Genomic DNA, 20,585 nt, shown 5'->3' with positions numbered 1-20,585 from the left:
TTTAAGTATAGTACGTATTTAGAACTTCACCACGTGAGAGCTGTAGTCAATTGTACTACGTCAACAAAAGAATCGTAACTCATTGTTTTTCTGCAATACCACTTGGTTTTGGAACAGCGACCACTGAATTCGTCGCGTTATCGCTATAAAATCCATCACGTCTTTCTAAATGAGACGAAACTGATAAAGGTAACTTCGGTAATACTCGAAGGGACTGCTAGTGATCATGGTAGACGAGGGGCGTTCAGCAAGTAATGCAACACATTTTTGTTCTGAAAGCAGATTGGTTTTATTCAGCTTCCAATACACTATATTATTCGCGACTCTTTTGACTACAAAATCCCACTTTACCTTTATGGCCTGCATCCCGAGTTCTGCAGCGAGGTCTTTGTCCGCCGTCGATCACCTCGAATGAGTCTGTCCGCACGTTCCACAACTGCAGGAGCCACAGCTGTGTGCGGTCAAACAGGACGCGGGAAATCGGACAGTACTGCGCGCTCTTGTTTCGATGATAGCAGACGCCCCTCCCAACGACTCACAGCGCTTTTCGCCACTACTAGTTCTTACAGATGAAAATAAATGAAAGCTCTCTGCTTGGAACGCATCACCGTTACAGACGCCATTTTGAAGGCTGCGTATAGCGACGCCACCTATCGGAACTCCATGAAACTATAGGGCTGAAGCGGGAATATTCAGCGATGTCCCACAACAAATTACGTATTTTTGCAAGCGGAACTGGCAAGGAAACGTGTTGCATTACTTACTGAACGCCCATCGTACTAGCTACGCTCTCGACTTCGTACAGGCAGTACTAAGTGTTTATGAATGCACGAATTATTTATAATATGAAGGGATGTGCACAAACCTCCCTCGTGAATCGGTCTATTAACGGAAACCGTAAAAATATCATGCTGGGACTTCATTTTATAATGTGTATAGGTTCTCGTCAAGCTGCACGGCTCTCTGGAATTGGGACGACCGCGTACTGTACTGTTTTTCCCGCCACATACCGTCTCCTCTCTTACCGACCAGCTTCTAATTCTAATCATGATCACGAGACGTCACTCGAAACGCCAAATAAAAATGATAACAATACGTACATTTGACATTCATCGTTTCAATAAACAGTAAGTCATATACTCAAACCTTCCTCGTGAATCATTCGATTTACTAGTATGAGCCAGGCAACATCTGCTTCCTCCCACATTAAATGTGTGAACAGCAGTATCCAGACACGAAATAGTGGAAATTAACGTGCAGTGTGTCCACCCTTCGCCCCTATGGCGTCTTGAATTCTGTTGCGGACGGATTCAGTGCGGTGTCGGAATGTCTCTGAAGGAATTGCAGCCCATTCCTCCTCAGGAACCGAAACAAGAAAGGGTAGTACTGTCGGGCACTGGGGCGTGGAGCGAAGTTGACGCTGAGACGTATCCCAGAGATGTTCTGCTGAGTTCAGGTCGGTTTTCCGGGCAGGCCAGTTCCTTAAGCATTGTTGTTACCCACAAACTACTCCCTCACAGATGATGCTTTATTACAAAGTACAAATTTATGCTGATAGAAATAATGATCGTCTCCGAACGTTTCCCCTGCTGTATGCAGTACACAAAGCTATAACTGATATTTTCTACAGGCGCAATAAGGGTACTACTCGACAACTACGAAAAACATGACCTTCTCCGCACTTCACTGTTGGCACTACACGCCAAGCCAGGTTCAGATCTTTGTTTCGAATGATTCTGAGTACAGTGGCACCGCTCTTCAACACCTCAAGCATCACGTAGACTATAGAAATGTGTAGCAGCTCCTTATAAAGGAGCTGTTCGACCATTGTACCACATTTTTCGTAACTCCTTGCGCACTGTCATTGTTCTAGCTGGGCTGCTTGCCGCACTTTTGAATTTGCGACTGATTTTATGCGCTGCAACTACCTTCCACAATTCTAGACGGTCCCTGTTCGTCAATACAAGAGGTCCGGCTGGTCTCGCTTTAACTTTGGCTGTTCCTTCCCGTTCCCAGTTCACAATCACATCACCAACAGTCGCTTAGGCACCTTCAGAAGGCCTGAAGTTCCCCTGATTTATTTGTTATTCAAGAGATACTCAGTCACCAGACCACGTTCAAAGACCCTTAACTCTCCTGACCGACCCATTCTGGTGTTACCGTTTCTCTACTGACAACACAGTACTTCCGTCATCTTTTACTGGCGCGTCCCATTCTCTTGACATCTAGTGGTTAATTATGTGTTACATAGCAGTCCCCAGATGGTTTTGATCAGATAGTGTACGTCTCGCAAAAAGACCAAGACGAGAGAAGTGAGCCGGCCGCGGTGGTCTAGCGGTTCTAGGCGCGCAGTCCGGAACCGCGCGACTGCTACGGTCGCAGGTTCGAATCCTGCCTCGGGCATGGATGTGTGTGATTTCCTTAGGTTAGTTAGGTTTAATTAGTTCTAAGTTCTAGGCGACTGATGACCTGAGAAGTTTAGTCGCATAGTGCTCAGATCCATTTGAACCATTTTGAACACCAGGGTATCAGCAAGTTATGGACGATACGGTCCCACTGATAACTGCAGAGTTCCGTCCTTGTACCGTAGGGCAGTGAGATTGCCTTCAATAACTTTGGGAACTGTGCGGTTACCCCAGAACATCCATCCACCACGACCTTGTTGCATATGTGAGACACAGTGTTGTATCGTTCGATTTAATTGGTTGCAACTAAACACGTAGTCTGTGATTATCAGGGTACAAACTGACCGTACTTTTGTTGGCTCATCTGTGAGGGCGTCCGCGTTATTGTGGTGTACGTCATGGAGCTCTCTATGGTCGTCGGGAATGGAGTTTCGCATCATGCAATCGTCTCCTAACAGTTTGATACGATAGATACATCACGTCCTGACGCCTGGTAGAAAACTGAGTTCATTTCTGGTATATTTAACCTACCGTTCCTTTCTTTTCGTAGATATCGATCATCTTGTGCACCTGCCGAACTGAACGGCCTGTTCAGTGTAAGTCCTCAACATTACCTGTCAACTGTAACCGGTTCCATGTCCCTACCAGATCAATTTGATACCGGTGCACACGTCCAGCAACTTCCCTGGTTGAGAAACCTGCGCGTATCGTTATTATACGGATCCGATCTTGGGTCGCTATTGTCCTTCGTGGCATGATGGATACTCACTCCGCAACGGCGGTCAACTACTGTTTGTGTATGAGAAATCGGTTGGAAACTTTCCTCATGTCAGCACGTTGTAGGTGTCGCCACCGGTGGCAACTTTGTGTGAATGCTCTGAAAAGCTAACCATTTGCATATCACAGCATCTTCTTCCTGTCGGTTAAATTTCGCGTCTGTAGCACATCATCTTCGTGGTGTTGCAATGTTAATGGCCAGTAGTATATTTATGGCCCGATAGTAAATGGCACATTGTTATAAATAAAATAGTACTGTCAAGCTTGGTGAAAACATGGTTTCGTTACCTCATCATCAGCGTCATCATCATCCTAAGTAGTATCCATCTTGACCTGTTATGGTCTCGTCGGAAAGTTTTCTTACCGTGTTGTCACTGGTCGACCTACCGATCTTACACTTTCCTTCTATCGCAGGTACTTCGCGATTGTTAGAAACTACCCTATCCATAGCGACTTAACTTGGATCAAGCTCCGATTCTAGAGGCTGGGCATTCCCTCAGATGTCATACCTTTACGTAATGAAATCAGCTGTTCTCTGCGTAGGGGTGTGGCCGTAATAGAATTTGACAACATTGCTTTGTCAATAAACAATGTTTAACTATTTAGGTCTGGCAGTCAGGCCTTTGGCTGATTTCAAGAAGCACCCCAGTGGTCCTGGCGAGTGGCCTATTAGAGACGCCATCGAGATGTCCTAGGCGCTTAGCTCTCCCAGTCGTTACCACACTGAGTACAAATAAATGTCCCTATATCACCTGTTGTATGTGAGTTTATAAGTCGAAAAATATTAATTGTGGGTAACACTAAGAGTACACAAAAACTGTTCACAACCTTTCATATGAATATGTATGGTTTGACCCCCCCCCCCCCCCCTCCCACGGTTTATGCAATTCTTTCTATTTGACACCACCTATCTATCAATTTCATTGCTTGTTTCACTCACGTAGTTTCATATCTGATATTATGAAGCTGAATGGACACGGTTACTTGCCTTTATGCCAAAGGAAACTCTTCCAGATTCTTACACAGGACCTTGATATCAACAGGTAGCGACCCTCACCCAGTAAACTACGGAGGTCAAAGCGTTTAATATGTGAAAACTTCCGTTAACTCAGCACAGTTTATTACTTCCAGATTGATGAGATAGAATTACGAAACTCTGCCGGATTAGCGAATACAGTTTTATATCATTATGTAACAAGTTAGTGAGCGCAACGAAACTAATAAAATGCCGGTTCGTGTATCCTGAGCATTCGCGTGTTGCTTACATAACTCGACTCGAAGATAACTGGACACGCTCGTATCTTCCGTATCAGAATATGGTTATGTAGTCGCCTTTTCCACAGCGCGGATATACGGTATAGGGTTTCTGTGGTAAGCGAAATACTGCCACATCGAACTGCATTTGAATTCAGTTCACTTTATAATTAAGAATGTTCGTAGTCTGGATGGTTTTCAGCTTTAGTTACCTCTCTCTCACTAATTACGCCATTGGCTTTACGGATTTAATTTAATTTTTTTGAAAATTTTTAACGTCGCTTATTTACAGTGAATTTCGTATTCACCTGGAAAGTGCTTATAACTTCGAAATTGGATTTATGCAAACATGCGTACACTTAATTGAGTAATTGATAGGGTTTGCGGCAATAAGCCCATGGGTGTCTTTTGTCTACTGTTGCTTCCTCGTCCCTCCTCTCTTATGTTTTTATTGATCAAACAGTAATTACAGCAATAAAAATGATCAGTAACAAACTATTAAAATATCCATAAGGGCGATGGAGATGATGTTATCCTTCACGTTGAAGCGGAGCCGACATGGTAAAACATTACGGTCAAAAGTCTATGCATATATCAGCGGTTACGTGGCTTAAGAATTAATTGCTTAGTGAGCGTATGTGCAAATTAATTTATGAGGAAAATGGTGATATACAATATTCCTGTTTCATATCGAAGTGGTAGTCTTAAGTGGCAACAATGAATTTGTAGCTGACTGAGGTAATATACCTGGGAAGGGAAGTCTTTTCGTATTTCTTCTTCGGGGAGAAGAAAGAATACAGACGGTAGTAGCTTGTGGGTTCATTTTTCATTGGTCTGAATGCGAAGTGGTAAGGGCCACTGAGAACTGTTTCAATCTTGTGCATTGTAGTGTTCTCAACGGAAGTGATGAGTTTTCCACCTTCTTGTCTGCAGTAATTTAGTTGTATTTATGGTAAGGATCAAACGACGATGACTGCACCAGGAGCCGATCCTCTGCAGCTCTCCCTGCATTGCACTACAATTCTGTGGCTTTGTGACCTCAATGTTCACTTCATCATCCTTCGTAAACTGCCTTACCGATCCTCTGAATTTACATTTACAGGTAGTGTAAACGGTAGCGGTCCTGTAACTATACTTGAGGTACGATCGAAACTTCTTCCACGTCGAGCGATTTCGCTCTTTATGAACGACGCATCTGAAAGGGAGTCCTAAATCCGGTCGTGAAGGTGATTCGATATTGCCTAATTTCCTATTTTGTCCAGCAGGTGACAATACTAAATTGCATCGAGCGTCTTACGGAAGTCAAACAGTTGACTGTCGATGGCCTTATAAGCTGTATACTGATTCAATAAATACCCATGATTCTCGTTCTTATGCTTAGTGTTGTTGCAGGCGGTGACTGAGAAATCCGGTAAGTTTAACAATTTCTTCGGAATTGTACCTATAGTATATGGAATATCGGTACGACCATTGGTGCGTAACACTTGTTTGCATCCATATGGACACGATTATGTGTGTCGGCACATATCACAGTTTACTAAAGGATTCCGCTTGCACTGCGCGCCCATTTTGCCTCACTCTCCCAGATACGGGTTTAGCAACGACAGCTGCTGTTCCAGCGTTGCCCACTGGCCGGTGGAGGCTTGTAGCAGGCTTTCTTGCTGTCGGTAGATTTACTGTTTTAATTTTCTGCTGGCCTAGTTGTGGTGACCACGGAGCAGGGACGAAATGGGACGTCTCCTTTGCGATAACTCTTGGATGCTGGAGCAGTTTGAGGCAGTAGCTGTCGACTCATTTAATTCGCTTACCGTCGCCAGCGGATTGTGTCTACAGAACATACTAGAAGTAGAAAAGTACGTGCTCTGCTTCCAGTATATCTCTTCTGACAAAAGGGAAACCAATACGTGTTACGCACACATAATATCATAATTAATGTAATAAATGCACTGCACGGCAAAAATCGAAACACCATTTAAAATTACAGGTAGTGATTGCTACTATGCTCCAGATGTGTATTTGTGGTAAAGTGAGATAATAAGCCGACCGCTGTGGCCGAGCGGTTCTTGGCGCTTCAGTCCGAAACTGCGCTGCTGCTACGGTCGCAGGTTCGAACCCTGCTCGGGCACGGATGTGTGTGCTGTCCTTAGGTTAGCTAGGTTTAACTAATTTCAAGTTTAGGGGACTGATGACCTCAGATGTTAAGTCCCATAGTGCTGAGAGTTATTTGATAAGTTTTTTTTTAAGATGGTAACAGCTCCACTCCAACACTACACACATCAACACAAGTTTTGCGTCACCTCCTTCTCCTTATTTAGAAATTCGTGGCACACAAAACAAAAGTTGGCTCTGAGGAAGGCGTGTATATTCATTTACAACGTGTCGAGATAACACTTTTTTTTATATGGAGGAACGTCACCTTGCTCGGAAGCAGTCTTGAATCCATCGTGGCATATCATCTGTGATATCATCAAGCTAGTCCTGGCCAAAATTTTCCCACTCTTCGATGGCGATAAGTCGCGCATAGTACGTGGTCATTGTCGACGTCCAACAACAACTCCTTTCAATCGATTCCACGCATGTTCGATTGGATTCATGTCCGGAGAACAGCTGAAGGAATGGGTTCACGAGAACAGCACGATGAGCAAGTTAGTTATCTTACACCAGGGTATTGCCGGCCGCGGTGCTCTAGCGGTTCTAGGCGCGCAGTCCGGAACCGCGCGACTGCTACGGTCGCAGGTTCGAATCCTGCCTCGGGCATGGATGTGTGTGATTTCCTTAGGTTAGTTAGGTTTAATTAGTTCTAAGTTCTAGGCGACTGATGACCTGAGAAGTTTAGTCGCATAGTGCTCAGATCCATTTGAACCATTTTGAACACCAGGGTATCAGCAAGTTATGGACGATACGGTCCCACTGATAACTGCAGAGTTCCGTCCTTGTACCGTAGGGCAGTGAGATTGCCTTCAATAACTTTGGGAACTGTGCGGTTACCCCAGAACATCCATCCACCACGACCTTGTTGCATATGTGAGACACAGTGTTGTATCGTTCGATTTAATTGGTTGCAACTAAACACGTAGTCTGTGATTATCAGGGTACAAACTGACCGTACTTTTGTTGACTCATCTGTGAGGGCGTCCGCGTTATTGTGGTGTACGTCATGGAGCTCTCCATGGTCGTCGGGAATGGAGTTTCGCATCATGCAATCGTCTCCTAACAGTTTGATACGATAGATACATCACGTCCTGACGCCTGGTAGAAAACTGAGTTCATTTCTGGTATATTTAACCTACCGTTCCTTTCTTTTCGTAGATATCGATCATCTTGTGCACCTGCCGAACTGAACGGCCTGTTCAGTGTAAGTCCTCAACATTACCTGTCAACTGTAACCGGTTCCATGTCCCTACCAGATCAATTTGATACCGGTGCACACGTCCAGCAACTTCCCTGGTTGAGAAACCTGCGCGTATCGTTATTATACGGATCCGATCTTGGGTCGCTATTGTCCTTCGTGGCATGATGGATACTCACTCCGCTGCCCCACAGACGTCTCTAATGCGTCCCCATGGATGCATTGCTTTTTACTGAAATGCTGCAATACATTCGAGTGCGGTGTTCTCCTCGCAGGTAGCGCTCGTGGTAACTGTGTGTATATTTACAACAGTTACAGTAGCAGCTCATCTGCACAACTTATCGGGATGATGTTGTGTATGTTGTCTTATTCTCATTTTCCCTAAACGAGCTACACGATGGTGCCTGTATAATGGTCGTACGGTCTACGTCGGGTACAGGTTCTTTCAATCGCCCAGCAGAGCTTTACATGAACTAGTCCCTCTTCTTTCTAAGGATTCCTACTTCATTCCTCGAGCATTTCTCTTATTCTTTCATCTGAGCTACACCGACCTGTTACGATCCTAGCAGCGCGCTCCTGAATTTTTTCTATATTTTTTGTCATGCTTACTTGATAAGGACACTAAACACTGGAACAGAAATCGATTCGTTTTATTGGCGCATTGCTTTTTTCTAGAAACCCCGGAACCAATTTATTTCTTCCATCCGCTTTCCCTAATACTGATTTTATCATACCATTTCATAATAATTTTTATTTATTATGTATTGGCTTTGCTATGATGTCAAAAATGATGAAAAAAATTAGAGTAAAAGAAAAATTTAATATGATGATTAAACTAACATGGCAAATAGTTGTAAATTTTAAAAAACTGCATTTCAACCAATTAATTAAAAATGATCAAAGTAACTTCAATAAAGAGATAAAAAAATAGTTTTGAAGGACCTGACAGAATTCGACCCTCAACCTTCTGCTATCAGGCACCCACCTGAAACATCATACCATGGTGCCCATATATCTACTGTTATCAATTTTAAGGCTTTAGAACATAGTATAAAATTACGAAATTTCTTTTTCATCGATGGCTCGCAAACGAGGGTCCACCAGTGTGGATGGCTGAATTACGAGATACCTGGGACCCTTAACCTATATCACAGTGTAGATCATTTCGAAATGTCGATCCCAGCCCTGGGGTGCTCTCCGTGTTTGTATTACCCCTAAACCCATAAGTGATTATACGATTTGACACGCTCGAGTTGTTCACCACTAATCATGTACTCAGATACTATATGATTCTCTTCGATTACAGGCAATACCTTAAATTTATCCGTCTTGTAAACAGAGTTTCAAGCGGAAATTTCTTCCAGTTCTTTCTAATGATCGTTGCGTTTTGTCCAGTGCATAGTGACGTCTAAAAAGCATATTGGAGTCTTACACAAATGATGTAGTGTTTGATTACTGAAAAGGTGTGTGTGGATTATTGAATCGCTATAACAGTGCTTAATCAAATGACACATATTTTATATATTTAATAATAAACTGTTCCCGTTAATTGCACAATGAAGCAGTCCTATTGTAACTGAAGGAATTACATCAAACGTTGCTAACGAGAATCTAGTGCGCGGCTGAATGGTTTCGTAGAAAGTTAATATAAAGCACTTACTTGCCAGCAGTGATCATTCAGCATTTCTTGCGGCTGTGGATGACGAGTTCTGTCACCTGAGGCCAGCTCATCCTTTCTTTTATTTTTTTATTTTTTTCTGTAATGTGTGAAATGTTTTCCTTATCGGAAGCAAGATGGTCTTATTAACAAGATGTGAACCGAGTTTCACCAAAGGCGCGCTGTGAATGTGTAATTGAGAAGATCAAAATAGTGACCATGTGCTGTTAGCTCTCAATAATTGAACGAAAAGCAGAGGCATTATAATGAAGCAAATGTTTGGAAAAGCATCAGGCGGTCCATCAGTAAATTAGATTTATTTGGTAAATTCGTAAATGTATGACAATGCTCAGGCTTTAAATGTAAATTAGCACATTCCTTGAAAAACATAGATATAAGCTATAAGGATAACTGATGCATAGTTATAATACACATCTTCATTGATACAGTTATTAGATTGTGTACATAAGAAAAGTGCACATATCCATTTTAAAATATTCATTTAAATTGTTAACATCTTGATGACAGTGAGGTATTTGACACTTGTTGCCCCAGAGTTTCCAGTGTCGTTTTTTAATGTGAGAAGCTTAGATGGGAATGATGTATCAGTTTAGCACCTCGCTCCCGACGTGCCTTCCCTATAAATTATCCCTTGCGAGAATATGTGCAGGTTATCACATATAGAAATACTTAAAATCAAACACCACAATACAATATAGCAAAATGTGTGATATACGATGAGTTCAGTTAACCTGAAAATGTTGGCCACGCTGTGCAGAAAGGTTACATGACTCGAGAGAAGTCTGCAACGAAAACAATCTACACCTACATGACTGATCTGCAGTTCCCACTGAAGTGCGTGGCACAGGGTTCAGCAAACTACTCTCGGACTGTTTCCTTGCTGTTGCACTCTCGATTGGAACACCACGTGGGAACGACGAACACTTAAATCTCTTCATACGAGATCTGATGTGCACGGTATTTTATTACTATGGTCGTTACTCCCTATGCAGGTGGCAGTCAACAAAATACTTCCACATTCGGATGAGAAAGCTGGCGATCGAAATTTCATGAGAAGACCTCGCCGCAACGAGAAAAGCCTTTGTTTTAATGATTGCCACCCCAAGTAGCGTGCCATATCCGTGACACTCTCTTCCGTTCTTCGCGATGACGCAGAAAGATCTTCCCGTCTTTGAACTTCGACGATGTAGTCCGTCAATCGAATCTGGTGAGGATCCCATACCGTATAGCAACATTCATAGACTTATGGTACTAACACGTTTAGATTTTCCTCTTTTCGTTTGAGCCTTTCTTCTGACATTTTTTTTAGAAGAATAACCTTTACTGTTGTTTGATATTTGGAGTGCATAAAATGAACCGGTTCACTGAAGCAGTACAAATGAACAGCTAATTATCATCATTTCCAAATTGTTACGAGTAATTTAGCAGCTCTACTTTGGGGCGCAAAAAGCCAATGGTCTCGCGTGGGGTCCGCGCAGCATTAACGGCGAGTGATTTAAAGCTGTATTAATTGCTGCTGTAAGCCCTACTTATAACTGACGGCGCTTAACTCTGTTTACTGCGCGTTATTTATACGTAGAAGGTAAATAATATGACTCCCTTGTTCACCGAAACTCTGGCGTCCTCGTAGCGGAATTGTAGCCGCTCTCCCGGTAGGTACAGTAAAAGCTCCCTTCGCTATGCCCGACCTCTTGGTCACTTAGGAGTGTCCCAGATTTGATGCAAATAGAACTGTGCCCCATCTTCTTGTCATGCTCAAGGAACACAGTCAGCTGCGTATGGCAGTAGCCCGGTGACACATTCATTAAAATTGAAAGCGCATTGACTGATGTATGTAGAACGCCAAACTACCAGTGATTTGAAACGTTGGTACATTAAGAGTGTTCTGAACAAAAATTATCTTTCTTAGTGTCAGTCGGCTTACACACACACACACACACACACACACACACACACACACACACACACACACACACACACTGCAAATAAAGCTGGCGCTCACCTGCAAATAAAGCCGCAACAGAGCTTTCGTTCGCAGTCTAAGGAAAAGATGATCAGACTTCAACTTTCTGTAACTCGCGATGTCGTTACCGCCGGAGATCGTGGCTTCTCGAAGAAAACAGCCTGCCATTCACCTGCTGTAAATTTAAAAAACCACGAAAAACGTAATGCAGAATAGCTGGACGCGAATTTGAACTTCGCAATTTCCGAACTCCAGTTCATTTATGATGGTAGCTGCAAGCGAAACCACCTATTTTCAATAATTAACTCACCCTATTAAAACCCTCGAGTAATTAATGGCTTACGCATTACTCTTCCGTTTTTACAGCTTTTCTTCTTCAAAAAATAAAAAAGGCGTTCTTTGTTGCGTCAGAACTTGACCGACGAACTTCCAGATGTTCATGAGCATTGTTCGATTGTTAGCGTTTTGATATGAGGAACCGTTGGTTTCCATTGGTTCATGCCAACCAAAGACTCTGATTTTTATCTGTGAGGTGTAAGCTTCGAAGACCCATCCGTTCGTCCAAACTGAGCTTCTCCTTCGTTGCCGTAGATCGTTTAAAGTAAATGTGGAGTGATTTCTTTGAAAAGGACACAACCATTTCCTTCACCATGAGGGTCCCATCCTAACTTATGCTTCATTTCTAAAAACCTCATTAATGCTGCGCGTTCCTTTCTTCCTACTACCGTTGTTCGTGTGGAGTAACGATACTTCCAGTGTGCAGCTCAAAATGAGCACGTAGCACTATACCGATCCTGTATTCAGTATTTAAAATATGGAGCCAGTGTCATTTTGTAGTCGTCGTGAAATTTCTGAATTCTTTCCTTACTTTTTTCCAGAGGATTGATGTGTAGTAATGTCATGGCACTGTTAGCCCGTCGTTGTCACAGCTGTCTGCATTTTGAAAAGCTGGTGCAAGCGAATAGTTCAGCGTTCTCATGGATTGTGCTGCATAGCAAAAGCGTTGTCGCATTAATTTTTGTGTGCGTTTATCTATGCGTGATAGTACCCCGCTGTTCTCAAAGTTTAAGCCAGTGGAGTAATGGGCAAGAGGGAATTTCAGTATGTTATCTACAGCGAGTATCACGACACGTGTTTCAGTGCTGTTCGTATTTGCGTCATGTGTGTAAATATTTGTATTGTAATACAATCATAGCAGACAAACTTATTACTCTGTAACGATTCGCTGGAGACCAAGGGCTCCTGATATCAAAACAATCCAGCAAACATACCACATTTTGTGGTGGCGTTCGACTTGGCCTGCATAGCTTGCTTAAGGAGAGACCAGCAATGTGTAGTTTTCTGTTGCAGGGTGCAACGAAGCTAGTCGCCTTTAGCGTTTATCCCATAGTACAAGGTCCGCTGTCTTCATGATTTAGCAAATTTATTTAACTTTGTGGATAGATGCCCATGGCGTAGAACAAACGTTAGACAACATAAGGGAGGAAAGTCGGGTGCACCACGTGTCTGTGAAGCGTGTAAAATTTGTTTTATGTGTATCGTATTTTCTGAGGCAGAGATTGAGAATCAACCAAGCATTTTCCGAAACTGGCGTGGAAAATCGCCTCAAATCCACGCTTAGGCTGGTCGGTATACTACACCAACGATCATTAATTCGTCGGGTGATTTCTATCCTGATGTGTCTCGTCTCTCATTCTCGTAAGCTACCACGTTGTGCGCTAAACTACATGAGTTCAGAGCAAGCTATTCACACTCATATTGCAAATGGAAACCGAAGAATCGGCATTATTCTTCTTGGCAGAGAAGTCCTAAGGAAGAAAGATGACTTGGAATATTGAAGACAGTAATATATTGATGGAATTATAAAAAATAATAACGTAGTAATACCATAGTGAACCGTTTCGTTCTTTCGCTTCACGTCTCCTTACATTATATGCACATATTCCTTATTGTTCAGCAAAACTGATTATACTAGCTCTCCTAGATTTTCTGTATATGTTCAGCGTTTGAAGATCGGTGACTGGACATCAGTTTCCTGAACCAGTATGACGTAGTTCTCGCACACCTTAAAAAAGAAGCTTTGAAGATTAGAAGATTTTCAAGCACTGGTAAGCACGAAACATTTGCGGTATGCCAGAAGAACAGCTGGCAGCTGAATGCACAGCTCAAACGTCTTGTGTGTCTGATGTTCTGTGATCGATTCTTGCTGATAACAACTGTTTTTTTTATTTAATTCTGTATCTCTTATCAAACAGAAATGTTAATTAACAATTACTAACTCAAAATTTTTAATGAGAATAATGTCTTTGTTTTTAATTGCCAATGTATATTAAAAAGTCCATATTTTTCTTCAATAATTCTACGCGTTTCTAGGACGCACACTACATCATTAGGTGCAAAATGATTCCAGTGACTCTGAGCACTATGGGACTTAACTTCTGAGGTCATCAGTCCCCTAGAACTTAGAACTACTTAAACCTAACTAACCTAAGGAGATCACACACATCCATGCCCGAGGCAAGATTCGACTGTGCGACCGTAGCGGTCGCGCGGTTCCAGACTGTAGCGCCTAGAACCACTCGGCCACCCCGACCGGCCATCATTAGGTGTCCTTTTATTACAATACGTTGCGGCTGATGGTAAGGTGCGTCATCGAAACGCTGAATTCGATTAATGAAAGGAATAACAACGTGATATGCTTCTATCTTCTCCTTTCTGTCCACTGACTTGTTATTGGCTGCTTTGAGACTTATATGTAACAACATAATTTGATTCTTACGTAGCAGAAACGTAGGTTGACTCATAGCAAAAATCATTTTCTTCTGCGTGGGCGCCACAGCCTCAATAAATTTGAAGAAGGCTGTGTTTAAAATGTTTTATTTGTTCTGCTAGTTTATGGTACTGCTCATTCTCAAGTACATCTAAAACGTTAACACACCATAGAAAATAAAGTTGAAATATGAAAGTCATAAAACAACATTGGATGTAAAGTTAAATAAATATAGTGGTTATCTATATAACAGGTGTGGAAACATCGTTGTCGTTTCGTTAAAAAATCGCACGTCATGCATATTTGTGCACAGCACGGTCGTGAGTAGTCATCATTATGATGCGTTACATGGGAGTGCTTTCGAGAACAACAGCATTACTACATTATTGAAATATCATTTTTGATCAGAAGCACCAAGGCAACAAACCCCTTAATGTTTACCACAAATTACGTGATGAGCGTTTGTTCATTTAACTTTCACAGGTACATGGGAATGCTTTCGAGAACAACAGCATTATTACATTATTGAAATATCATTTTTGATCAGAAGCACCAAGGCTACAAACCCTGTAATGTTTACCACAATTTACGTGATGAGCATTTGTTCATGTAACTTTCACAGGTACCTGATTACCTGGGAAAATTTCAACTGTCAGTCAGAGAAAGTACAGCTCTTACTGTAATTTAGATACGGTTTCAGAATATATCTGTGTATTATACTGACAGTTTCTTCGATGCCGATTGTTCTTTCGAAGCAATCGCGACGAACGTTTTTGTACAAATATTTAGTTATCTTTATAGAAGACATGAGCGTTTAGTAAATAAAATGATGGTAGCTTATAGAAATTTTAATGCTACAAGAGAAAGGTACCAACCGAAACAATGGTTAACGTAATAGTCGTGAAATGTGTAGACAACTTCCGAGGGAGGCGAGAGAAAGTTGTTCGTTTCAGGTTTAAAGGCGACCTCTGCTAGTTCACTTACAGCAACTTAGGATCGACTACAGTGCTCCTTACAGGGCTTACGATCGATTTATGTAAATGAGTCTGTAGATGAGCACGAATCAATATGCCGCGACGTCACGCCGCGGCCCGCTTGTAACCTCATTCCACGCCTGCGTTGTAGGCAACTTCGAGAACTTCTCTGCGCGGCTTTAGCCTTCGGACGGGGCAACGATACGGCTTCTATAGAAGTGTATTCAGACATACATATATTTTGATGATTGTTTTTCAGATATGATACATTCGATCAAATCGGTAATTCTTCTGAATATTTGTGAAGGCGCGAGAATGCAAAGGCAATAGAACAGTTAGCTTTGTTTCGAGTGGTCTCCTATAAAAAGACTTCTTTATTGCTGTGGACGGAAAAAAAATTGGCTGATATACACTGTGTAATTAACATCATCGTTCAACAAATCTGAAAGTCTCTTCTCTAGAAACGACTACATTAAATCTGTCTACGTTTCGTACTATCACATTGTTTTTCTTGGAAAGGAACTACTACTTTTTGAGCAGTATCATAAGGGACAGTCAAATGATAACGAGACACATGGAAAACAGTAAGTAAACTGTTTATTATTTCAATAGTAATTGCCATAATTATTAATACATTTATCCCACTTTAAGACAAGACGATCAGTTATGCGTTGCCTACGGAACCGTGATTGTGTCCAGGCTTGCACCCTTTTCTTCCGTCGCAAATCGCCGGCCACGGAAATCGCATGCAGAGACATCGAAACTGTACGAAGGACGTGGAAGAGCTTCACAGAGGAACTTCTGCAGCGTAGTCGAAACAACCATGGCAACATATGGACGGGCATTATCCTGCAACAGAGCGATGCAATCTGTTCCTGGGCATTTTGACTCGATGGCGCTATCCAGTTTTTGTAAAGTGTCTACGTACCGCCGGTCGCACATTACTTGGGGCGCCGTGCTCCAGAAAGTCAAGGAGCATCGGGACATTGCAGTCAAAGAAAAAGGTCATAACGACTTTCCTGGAGCCGACGCGCCTGTTGTTTCGACTACGCTGCAAAAGTTGCACTGGGTAGCCCTTACGCGACTGTACGGTCCCAATCTTTTCTCACCTCCCCCCCCCCCCCTTTCCATCCCATGTGATTTCTATATTTTAAGAGTCCTGAAGAACGACATCACTGACCGATTTGCTTAGGACGGAGATACACATTTCTGGGTGCAGTCACTGTTCCATAGGCAACCCTAAATATTTTTTCATGATGGCATTGGTCGTCTTGTCTTACAGTGGGATTAATGTATTGACAGCTATGGCGATTGCTTTTGACATACAAAACAGTTTGCTTCTTCCCGTCTGTCACGTTTTCATTTTACTGCCCATCATACAAAATTAGTTGTGACTTACCAGTAATTAGAATACAGCCTTAGCAGTGGGTCCTTTTTTAACGAAGAGGTGATTCGAAACACCGTCACGTTCGCACCTACCGACCGCGCCACAATACTTGCGCGCCAGTTGCGCCAGTGGATGATAGGTTGTTTCAGCGTGACAGTACATTTCTCCATATTGACATGTCATACATTTACCATGTTTGGCTGAAATTGCTCCAGGCGTTATAGAGTTGTGTGTAGATATCAGCACTTTGCCAAGCCTACCCCTGCACAAATGTTCAAATGTGTGTGAATTCCTAAGGGACCAAACTGCTGAGATGGCTAGAGTTACACACTACTTAAATTAACTTGCTAAGAACAACACGCACAACCATGCCCGACGGAGGACTCGAACCTCCGGCCGGAGGGGCCCCGCAATCTGTGACATGGCGCCTCTAAGCGCACGGTCACTCCGCGCGGCACCCCTGTACTAAAAGGGTGCTAGGTGTGTCTTACCCGCGCAGTAGTTTTCTCCTCGTAGTAAATCGTGTGTCTGCCACGTAGTGACGAAATTTCTTCTGGCGTTGCAGACTTATGCCGGAACATACACGCACCCATACATCCATTTTTTTTTAATTTAATATATATATTAATGGCAAGGTAGAGGTATATTATGTAGCAAAAACTCGCGTTGCCGGTTCTCGAGAACTACAGTAAACTCGTCCAGTTATGGCATAATGCAGAAGACTTATGGGAAAGTTATTCTGGGTTGATATATGGCCGGATGGAGTGGTTTGATTTCTTTCTCTCATGAGACTGGTGGCGCAGTAGTAAATGTGTCAGAACAGCCTTAGGTAGAGAGGTAGTTACCTCTGCTTGAGCAGTAATGACAGCTTTGTGGGAGGACGGGAAGATCTCATTAGCGGAAAGTACCTCCTCTATCCTGCCGATGGCAGCGGAGGCCTGGAGCCTCGCGTCCGGAGAAAGCGGTGAAACGGCGGCTATTCCTGGCGCCGGCGGTCATGTGCGAACGCTGCGCCGGGCGGGCAGCAGAACCGCATTTAGACGGACTCATCGGGATGCCCGCTGATTCGGCGCATCTCCGGCATATGGAGCAGCCGCTTCCATTTCTAGTCGCCGCCTACTCCTAGTGCTGAAATATTGCGAGCGCCCCTGACACTGCCGGCGTCTCAGTAGCGGCAGAAGCAGTTCACTGTTTACCTTCACTGCTGTGGATGTGTGTGCCCAAGTTCGCTACCTCAATATTTCTCGATTCTACCGTGGTCGCGTTATAAAAAAACTCCTTTAAATCTATTGATCAGTGCAGGTTTATTGTTCGCATTTAGGGTTCACATGCGGCTGTACTCTAAATCACGTATGCCAGAAATGTCTAAATAAACTCTTCTTTTCTGATGATATCTTGGCTGAACTTAGTCATAGAATTCCTTAATTTTTTTTCTTTGCAGAAATTAGTCGTAGAACCCCAGTGCCTGTTTCCGGTATCAGGGGGAAGGGGGCTCTGTTCAGCCTGGAGGTACTTGACCTGTCTACTCTTAATCTTTGTAAGTGGGTTATAGTGCGAGCCGATTAAGCTAGCTTAAGGGCCTGTTACTTTCCATGTCGAATGGAAGTTCCAACACCCTGCAGGAAAGAAAAAAGCTCCTGAAAATCTTGTCAGGTCAGAGCACTGTACGTAAGAGTGTTGTTGGTGGAAGCAGGAAGTGACCAGTAAGAGTGCCTACAGTCTGCTCCTGTGCCTGATTGGTTGAAAGGGATAAGGGTTAAATAATTTCGTGGAGTGGTTTGAAACTCGAGAGCCGGCCGCTGTGGCCGAGCAGTTGTAGGCGCTTCAGTCCGGAACCGCGCCGCTGCTACGGTCGAAGGTTCGAATCCTACCTCGGGCATGGATGTGTGTGATATTCTTAGATTATTTAGGTTTAAGCAGTTCTAAGTTTAGGGGATTATGACTTCAGATGTTAAGTCCCATTGTACTTAGTGATTTGAACTATTTGGAATTCATGAAGTAGAAGAGACCAGCGGCAGCTCTCGTGTGGGTGTACAAGTCGTGTGTCCTCTGGTGCGGAGGTCGTGTTTTCGTAGTGAGTGTGTTTCTCTAATCAGGAGTAGGGGATCCTTCGTGATCGTGAAGTTATTTCTTGCAGTACGGAAAACTGAGAAAATCCAATAGTGCGTTCCGTCGCGAGTCGTTTCTGAACTGCCTCCGAAGTCGAATGATTAGCTAGCGTCGCTGCCTTCGGTGGCGAAGGATAAGGCCTTTATTCACGTTATTTCCACCTTTTTAGCCGAGTGTTGCCATTTAGCGAGAATTCACACGTTCTGTACGCAGTGACATTAGAATACGGAGCCACGTCGTTTGCTGGACGGTAATGTTTAGAGAAAGAGACAGACTAGTTGAGCCTTAATTGAAGCTAATAATAACGACAAACGCGCCTACAAGAGCAGCTATTTAATTCTCCCTTTTTTGCAGCGAGTTAAATTGACGAAAAGTGTGCAGACTGAGGTTTTACGAGACTCAGAATATTGCTGAATACCTGGCTTGGCTTCGTATTTTACCTATTTGATTCACACTGGGCAATCAGACTTCTTTAATTAACTGGTACGCAGTTCCTGAGCAAATACTAATTATTGCGGTGAGAGAGCCACAATGGCAGCTTAATAGATATTGCGCAAGCCGGATATTTCCGTTCACACAATAAAATTCACTCAAACTTCCACTTCAAAACCTGACAGTAACATATCAATGAGATTAGTGGTATCAAATAAAAAACCAATGGACAGTGTTTGAACGAAAATGAATAAATATTCTCACTTACAGGAACTTACATTGATGCATACATCTTAACGTATCATAGCTAGGAGTCGGAAACGTAACGAAGGAAGTGACAAAAGAAGTATGTTAGACAAGAGATTGAGATTGGTTTACAAAAATAATTTAGTTACGAAGCTTATTCTTCCAAATTTAAAACATTATGGATGCATGTTTTTCATATAAGAGCATTTTCTTCATCACCAGTGGCACTCTTGAGAATCAGTCCATTATATTTCCCTTTAGAAAAGTGTAATTTTGCCAAAACGAAAAAAAAATATTACATTGTTATAGCTGTAATGAAAGTTGACCAAGCAAATATACAGTTCAGCTACATTACTGCCAGGAACAGCGTTTTAATTATTTATTAATATTTTTGACTTCATAAACTGCGCAGATCCTCTAGCGATCGATCACTTACATGTTTAGTAGAAATTTGCAACATTAACCCAGGCCTCTCTAATGAACAACGTCCTCATATTGGTCAACGATTCAAGCCACTGCTGCCCAGTTAATATTTTCAATCTGTGGCGATTTCGACGCTTACCTCGTTTCAATTGATTTCTTTTTGTGTTGTAATAAGGTGACGGTCCTGTTTATTTTGAGGCTCGTGTGGTTTAAGTTGGTAATAAAAATAACCGTAAATGGAATAACGACTGCTTTATAATATTCCAGCAGCGAATGTGGCGACAAAAACCTGTATGTAGTCGTGTCTCTGAGGGAACGCAAACCAAATGAGATTCGAGGTATGAAAACAAAAAAATAATCAGAAACAGATGGTGTATATTCTGAAATCAATTAATACTTTGACAGAAATTAACTTAGACAGGCAGGGAGGGCTTAGGGATGCATCCGTAACAGGGGCTCGTATGCGGGCACAGTGAACGTACACATTTTTTGCTTCCAGCAGGAGAACATTAAAATTTTGTTGGAGTGAAGTTACATTTACTCAACTGTGGCACTACGATAATCTCCGTTTGAGACTGACATTTTTTAAATTGAGTGGACATTTTTATTAGCGTCGGTTGGTGCTTGTTCATTAAAATTTCGTTTCATTACAGGGCTTTGATTATCTCCATATATAAAACTGTTAGTCTCTTATTACTGAATGTTACTCCCGTCTCAAATTGGTTATTCAAACTTGAATTCATAGCTTCCCGTGTACTTTTACGCCACACAGAAGAATAATTAGAAGTACCAGATAAAAAAGTTATTATTGTTATGTA

The 20,585-nt window shown here is 42.5% G+C and overlaps 1 protein-coding gene across 10 annotated transcripts in view; it reads left to right on the top strand.

Moving 5' to 3' along the window:
- The window catches only part of LOC126267309 (kalirin), a 2,010,890-nt gene that overhangs the window by 628,762 nt on the left and 1,361,543 nt on the right, over positions 1-20,585 (top strand). The gene's annotated exons all lie outside the window — the stretch shown is intronic.

The sequence above is a fragment of the Schistocerca gregaria genome, chromosome 4, assembly GCF_023897955.1.
Source record: "Schistocerca gregaria isolate iqSchGreg1 chromosome 4, iqSchGreg1.2, whole genome shotgun sequence".
In the NCBI taxonomy this organism is placed as follows: domain Eukaryota; kingdom Metazoa; phylum Arthropoda; class Insecta; order Orthoptera; family Acrididae; genus Schistocerca; species Schistocerca gregaria.
Note: the sequence above shows the minus strand (reverse complement) of the source record. Positions and strands in the feature narration are given on the sequence as shown.